This window comes from Lathyrus oleraceus, chromosome 6 (assembly GCF_024323335.1).
Source record: "Lathyrus oleraceus cultivar Zhongwan6 chromosome 6, CAAS_Psat_ZW6_1.0, whole genome shotgun sequence".
Taxonomy (NCBI): Eukaryota; Viridiplantae; Streptophyta; class Magnoliopsida; order Fabales; family Fabaceae; genus Lathyrus; species Lathyrus oleraceus.
This window is the reverse complement of record NC_066584.1, coordinates 468,339,551-468,347,687: the sequence shown is the minus strand read 5'-3', so window position 1 is coordinate 468,347,687 and position 8,137 is coordinate 468,339,551.

Here is an 8,137-nt window from a genome sequence, read left to right as displayed (position 1 = left end):
GTGTTATACAAGAGAAATTTTGACATGGTTCTGCTCAGATGCATGGATAAACACGAATCAGACATGTTAATGCAAGAAGTTCATGAAGGATCCTTTGGTACTCGTGTCAATGGACATGCAATGGCTAAAAAGATGTTAAGGGCGGGTTACTATTAGCTGACAATGGAATCTGATTGCTGTAAGTATGTGAAGAAGTTCCATAAATGTCAGATTTATGCTGATAAGATTCATGTGCCTCCGACACTTCTCAGTGTTATTTCATCCCCATGGCCTTTCTCTATGTGAGGAATTGATATGATTGGTATGATTGAGCCCAAAGCTTCGAACGAACATCATTTCATTCTGGTAGCTATTGATCACTTCAATAAATGGGTTGAAGCAGCATCCTATGCTAATGTGACCAAGTAGGTTGTGGTCCGATTTATCAAGAATCAGATTATTTACTGATACGGTGTTCTAAGTAAGATCATTACTGATAATAGGTCGAACTTGAATAACAAGATGATGAAAGAGCTTTGTGACGACTTCAAGATTGAACATCATAACTCTTCTTCTTACAAGCCCAAGATGAATGAGGTTGTTGAAGCTGTGAATAAGAACATTAAGAGGATCATTCAGTAGATGGTTGTGACGTATAAAGATTGGCATGAGATGTTCCCGTTTGCTTTGCATGGATATCGTACATTTGTCTGCACTTCAACAGGGGCAACACCTTTCTCTCTTGTGTATATCATGGAAGCAGTGCTCCATGTAGAGGTTAAGATCCTATTAATATGAGTCCTGATGGAAGCCCGTTTTTCCGAGGTTGAATGATGTCAGAGAAGATATGACCAGTTGAATTTGATTGAAGAGAAAAGAATCACATCCATGTGTCATGGTCAGTTATATCAAAATAGAATGAAGAAAGCATTTGACAAGAAGGTTCGACCTTGTTATTAATAGAAGGTGACCTTGTGCTCAAGAATATCTTGTCTTTCAACACTGATTCTAGGGGCAAGTGGACTCCTAATTACGAAGTCCCATATATCGTCAAGAGAGTTTTCTCGGGTGGTGCATTGATTCTTACAATTATGGATGGTGAGGAGCTCCCTCGTCCATTGAATGTTGATACAGTCAAAAAATACTTCACCTAAAAAATGAAAGAACAACTCGCTAAGTTGAAAACCAGAAAGGGAGGCTTAGGCAAAAATGAGCGTCTCGGTGGATTGAAAACCCGAAAGGGTGGTCCGGGCAAAAATTAGAGACATAAACAGAAAATAATCATCCTGGTAGATTGACCCTGAAAAGGCAATCTAGGAAAAAGTTAGGGATTATGGTAAGTAACGGCATCAGGCCAGACTTTATCGTTTGAAGCAACAATGCCTATCACAGGTTCCTATTCAGTTATCCTCGACCGAAGTCCAGAGCATAGTGGAATTCAAAGTTGTTAGGGAGAATAGTGTTCATTGTATTTCAATGTAGCCCTTTTCATGTATTTACCATTTTTCCAACTTTGTAATGATTCATGGGGTCACGCCTTTTGCGGACCACCATTCTATCAATAAAATTCGAGCCTTTTGCCAATTTGTTTGTTACTCTTATTTTGTTTCAGTTTATGAAATTTCATTTATTTTTTATGATCATTTTTTAAACAAAAATATATTTAAGCAATCATGTTTTTGAAAATTTACAAAAAAGATATGTATTTTCCTTGACTTGTGAATACAAAGGAGGAATGTTAATGGTGATCCCAAGGATGGTAAGATCCTGAAGAATGGAATTCAGTGACTTCCCCAGGCCGAATTTTCTTCTATGACAATCTACCCAGCATCAGTTTGCAAGAGTGGTAAAATCCATAACGAATCTCTGCTAGCATCTCCATCTTGTTGAGATTAGCCAAGTATCTGGTTATACTGTGTTATCAGTCTTGCGCCTTTGGGCTTATTTTGTCAGCATAATCATACGCATGTGCATAGCATCATAATGTTTAGTTGCACGTTTTGCATTTTTGCAATAATTCCTCACCACTCTCTGGAACTTTTTTCCCAGCAGAGTGTGAACGTCCTCTCTCCAATAGAGTGTCGACCTTAAGCAGAAAGAGTTTATCCTTTCTAATTCCCTACCGAGTCTGATCCTCGTGGAAAATTTTACTTCAGTTTTCCCCTCCAATTCATCATCTATATGGGATTAATCCCTCATTGAGTTCATGCCCTCATTGGATTTAGTCCTCTTTGACCACTTCTCTCTAGTTCATTCCTGGTATGAACTTTGGTTACTCTATGATCGGTTACCTTTGTTAAGATATCACTATGCTGGTAGTTGGTAATCATTCTATTTAAGCTTATTACCTTTGTTAAGATATCACTCGACTGATAGTAGATAATGTTCCTTTTATCTTTGATTGGTTACCTTTGTTAAGCTATCACTTGGTTGGTAGTTGGTAATCATTTTGTTTGAGCTTATTACCTATGTTAAGTTATCACTCGACTGATAGTAGGTAATGCTCATTTTATCTCTAATTGGTTATCTTTGTTAAGCTATCATTTGGGTGGTAGTTGGTAATTATTATGTTTGAGATTATTACCTTTGTTAAGCTATCACTCGGCTGATATTAGGTAATATTCTTCTCATGTTGGAGTCGGGGTTTTCGCCTTTTTGATGATTGCTTTTCCTGAAAAAGTATTGCCTTGATAAGTATTCCCCGTTGGGTCTTTAGTTCATTTTCTAACCATGCATCGGTTATTTTCGAGCTCTTCCTCCCCCCCCCCACCCCCCCCCCCCCCCCCCCCCCCCCCCCCCCCCCCCCCCCCCCCTTACGGAAATTTGTCTGTCCCCAGCTGGGTACCCCTTTGGAATCTGTCATTCCCCCGTGGAATTTCAATATCCTTTTTTCTCTAGCCAGTTCTTTGTCTCTTTTGGCGCTATATTCCCCATAGAGATTCTTGTTCGCATTCATATCATATCATAAATATCTCGCAGTATCTTAGGGTCAAAATTGGGTCTTTAATATTTAAGTCTCTCCAATCTTGTCGAGACGAAGATTTCAACCTTCATACCTCCAAATTGAAGAAACTTAAATAGGGGAATCTGTCATACCCTAATTTTTAACCCTAAGATCCCACATCTCATTTTCATCTTTTGTATACAAACAAGGTCACATCTTGGCCCTTCCCCTAACCATCTTTAGGTTTGCTTCTTGTAGGGATCACCAAGCACCTCTTTATTTTACCTTTGTGTTTATTTGATTCATTGCTTATCTAACCACTAATCAAATACCAAAAATATGTCTTGCTTCTCTTAAGTTTATTGTGCAAGGTAGAGCTTCTCAATCAAGAGCATCTCAAAGTTCTATGACTTGCTTATCAAAGAAAGTCAAAGGTTCATGTGTTTATTTCCATGCCTTCTTCAACAAGTAACTTCAATCTTTGAGAAAATTGATCAAGAGACCATCAAGGACAACTTATCTTGAGTTCAGAGGATCATCCACGTACTTTGAAATGCAAGGAAAGTCCAACTACACAAGCTTGTCCCAAGGGGTTTGACCTAAAAGTCAACATTTTGAAGTCAAAGTTCCAAAGATCACAACTCCTTCAATTCTCAATATTTTTAATGCCCCTTTTTGCATATGACTCTTCTCAATATCCTATACAACTTCTCTTTACATGACAAGAGTCAATTATGCTTGGAGGATCATCAAAAGTTTGGAGACATTATAAGTCATTTGTGGACTTAGTGAAATTTGACCTATTTTCAAGTGACTTTTTGCCAACTTTCAAAGATCACAACTTCTTAAATTTCCAACATATGGAGCTGATTATTTTTGCACAATGCCATTGGCAATACCCTCTACAAGTTTGCTTCAAAGGCTAAGGTCAAAATATGCTTGGAAGGCCATGGAATTCATTAGGACATTATAGGTCATTTTCAGCCATGAAGCACTCAAATTTTTCTAAGTTATGTCACTAGTATTTTATGCCAACTTCAACACACCATAAATTCGTGCTCAAACATCCAAATGAAACCTTTCTTGGCTCATTGTAATCATGGCCATGATGTTAACACATTGTAAAAATAATGGGATCAAAAAGCCTCTTAAGTAGGATGCCCCATTGAGTTGAACATGGTGACTTGGAACAAAAGAAATCACCATTGCCCGAAATTTGATCATGACTAATCTCAATCCCAAGCCAAATTAGCAAGTGTTTTGGGCCTAAACTTGTTTTAACAAGACTCTAGAAGTTAATTGACACTTAAAGCACATCATTTAGCTGAGTTTTGAGGAATTTCAAGTCACGCTTTTCACACACTTGGATCAAATTCGTTTTGCACGAATTCAGCATCATTCCACACATATTTGGACCCAATCACATTCCCTATAAATAAAGGAAGTTGTTGCCTTCATTTTCAAGCTTTTGAGATCCAAGAAACCCCTTCTGCAACTTGAAGTTTTTCCAGAAAATTCAACTATTGTGTTTTGAGTTTCAGTCTGTTTCAATTCATTTTCTGGATTTTATAAGCTCCATCGGCATCCTATGAAACTTTTGCAACAATTCCCAAGCTCTGAGACCTCCTAAAGTGTTCTAAACATATCGAGTTTCATCAACTTCTTATCACCATCTAGACAAGGTAGTTCTGAACATCATTTGAACTTAAACAAGTTACCACAATGTAGTCCTTTACTCTCTGATGCTTTCCCTAACTTATATGATATTGATTGATTGTGTTCATCATTTAATTTAATTTTTCGTGGCTTGCTTGTTTTTGAAACTTCTTTGAAATTTCCTTTACTCATTTCACATAAATGAATTTGAGGCATAAAGTTGAATTCGGGATGAGAAGAGGATCACAATGGTGGTGGTCTCATGTCTTGAAGTTCCCAAACGATGAAACTTCGGTGAGAACTCACTGTAGAAGATGACCGGAGTATTTCTCAGGTGGTCTGAGTTCGGACTAGACACATTGGCATTTTGAAATGTTTTGATTGGTTAAATGCAAATTGGATCATGTGTTATGATTGTGGCGCGTTCCATCGTGTTTTCCATCATTTGGAGTGTTGGATATGTCACGTCAATTAATGAGGCATGATCCAACACTCCATGTTTTATTTTATTTTTTTTCTCTTTCTTTTATTATTTTAAATTGCTTTTTCTTTAAAAATTCGTAGTAATTTTATTTTTTATCCAAAAATCTCAAAATAATTTCCAAAATTCTCTTTTATTTTTCTTCATCTGATTTTTATTTTTCCGCATTTTATTTGACTTATTTTCTATTTTTTATGAATTTTCTCTTTTCTCCTTTATTTTAATTGGTTTAAAAATACTTTTCTGCATTTTTAAATTCTGAAAATTTTATTATATGTTTCTCATTTTATTTTCAACCTTCCATAATTTTCTTGGCCATTTATTTGTTGTTTTGAAGGATTTTGTGGATTTTGCATTTTATTTCCATTTTAAAAATACCTTTGATGCATTTTTATTTCATTTAATTGCACTTTAAATTTTTATGACCTATGGACTTCTGTTAGCCTTGGATCATGATGATTTTGACTTCAAGTCTCATCAAACCCAATGAATCTTGGGTGTTGATGGGGTAAAAACCCTAATCCATCAAAATGGATGGTTGATTTTGATGATGACTTGATCAAATTTGTGATTCAATTTGGGTGTGACCTCTATTGTCCTCTTCCTTCTTCATCCCTTTTTATTCCCTTTGATCAATTGGATGGATTTATGTCCATCTTGTTCATGATGTGTGGATTGGTACTTGATGAACTTTCATCATTTCAAATCTACCTTTTAAGTAATTATTAATCATTTAAGGTACTTTAGATTGATACATAAGTTTGTCCTAAGTGTCATAAAATATGGATTGAAGTAATGGACCATCCTCCTAGCCTTTGTGCTTGATCATCCCCTATCTTTTTCTATTCTTGTGTGGCATAGCTTTAGGAGGAGGATTTACATATCATTTCTCTAGCATGTATTAACACAAACATTATTATTGACCGGCCTCAGATAGTTGTGACTTCTACATAAGTCCAATTACGATTGCTTAACATAGCGCTAAATTTGTCCCAAAGGCAATGGCATTTTTATAAGTGAGATTGTAAGTCTCTTATTCCTCATGGTATTGTGTGAAAATGTTTCTCCTTTTCCATTTGTGAGAGCTAGTGGCATACTTGTTGATTTTATCCAAGTTGGAGCCCTTTCTCATAAATGATGTATAGATTCATATTTTCATGTTTGTGAGTGGATGGTTGAGTGTTCTCCAAAAATGACCAAAACGTCTTTTCATCTTACTAACATTTTACTTGTACTAACCTTTACTTCAAAGTCATTTACCTTTATGCCTTTATTTTTTTTATATCATTTACTTTATGCTTTATGTTTGGCATTTTATATCATATTATTTGTGGTTATATCATTTTATTCTTTGTCCATTTGGACCTTTCTTTATATCATTGCAAAAAAGAAACTAATAAAAAAGAAATTCGTTTCTCCTAACTCACGGACTTGTGGTTACTATTATTGGCATCATTATGGAGTTATGGACTTAGAATTAGAATTTTGGCCTTTGCTTTGGGATTTTGGACTTAAGACCTTGGAATCCATTGGATACCTTTGACTTTGGACTTCTCTGTGAAGACTTGGCTTGGTTACTTTGGTTTCATCTAAAACATAGATTACTATTTGCTTATCTTGCTTGCTTGAGGCTTAACCCAAAGGAGGGAAATTCTTGCTTGACTTATGTCATGAAGCTTGTTATCTCTTGCATTCTTTCTTCTTGGCCTCCTTATTCACGACTCTCTGAGCATCAATTGCATTCTCAGGAAGCTCAAGGACGCCATTAGTAACCACTTCTATGGTTTCATGAAAGTCAAACACAGATTGCATATGTTTTCTCCATCCGATTACAATTATTGTCGTCGAGAATTAGAAGAGAATTCGGAATGCCATTGTTACCATTCATCTTTGCAGCAAACGCGATTAACAACCCATGATCCCGAAAACAAGATCACTGACGCGTGATTCTTAAAAACATGATCAAGAAATTAACCGAAGATCTAGATACTAATTTGTTAGTGCATGAGACACTTTTAGTGAGGAGAGAGAGAGAGAGAGAGAGAGAGAGAGAGAGAGAGAGAAGGATTGTTATTATTGAATGTGATTATTATGAAAGTTGAATTACAAATGCATATAGATATATATATATATATTATATATATATATATATATATATATATATATATATATATATATATATATATATATATATATATATATATATATATATATATATAATATATATATATAATATATCTATATATATATATATATATCTATATATATATATATATAATATATATATATATATATATATCTATATATATATATATAAAAGTAACTAACTTTCAAACCAAATAACTAATTTAGATTTGGACTCCACAACTTTGATTATATCTCAACAGATTTAGTCTGTCTTTTCATAAGTTGCGAAGCTTCGGTATTTGACTTATTTTTACTAGAAGAATGATGGTCATCAAAGGTTATTGACTTGCTCTTCATTCTTCTATAAACTATAATCTTCTTTTGGCTTAGAGTTTTGACCCAGGAACCCTTGAGCTTACACTACACACTTAAGCAAAATGTTAAAAGGCAAATTATTATTGGCTTAAATGAACTTTTGGTCCCCTTAGTTTGGACGTTTTAAACAATTGATCCCCCTATTACAAACCTACGATTTTGGTCCCTTAAATTTGATTGCGTTTGGATTTGCATGATCCCCCATCCAATTTTGATTATGTGTCAATTCATTAATGACGTGGTAGGTACTATTTGGATACATGTCAGCATTTTCAAATATTTTAATTTTCACCTGGATATTTTAATGTAGAAAATATTAAAAAAACATTTTGGAAATTGAAAAAACAAATTATAAATTACTGAAATAGGAAATAAATTCATCCTCGTTCATTGCCTTTGTTTGTTATTCAGAAATTGAAACTCTAATCCCCTTTTAGCAACCCTTAATATCCCAATCATCTCCATCATTTCTTGTGTGCGTTTTGTATACACCGTGAAATTTGTAAAATTCGTGCAATTTGTTACGAAGATGAAGAAGTCTGGAAGTCAAAAGGAGAGGGTCAAATATTGTGTAA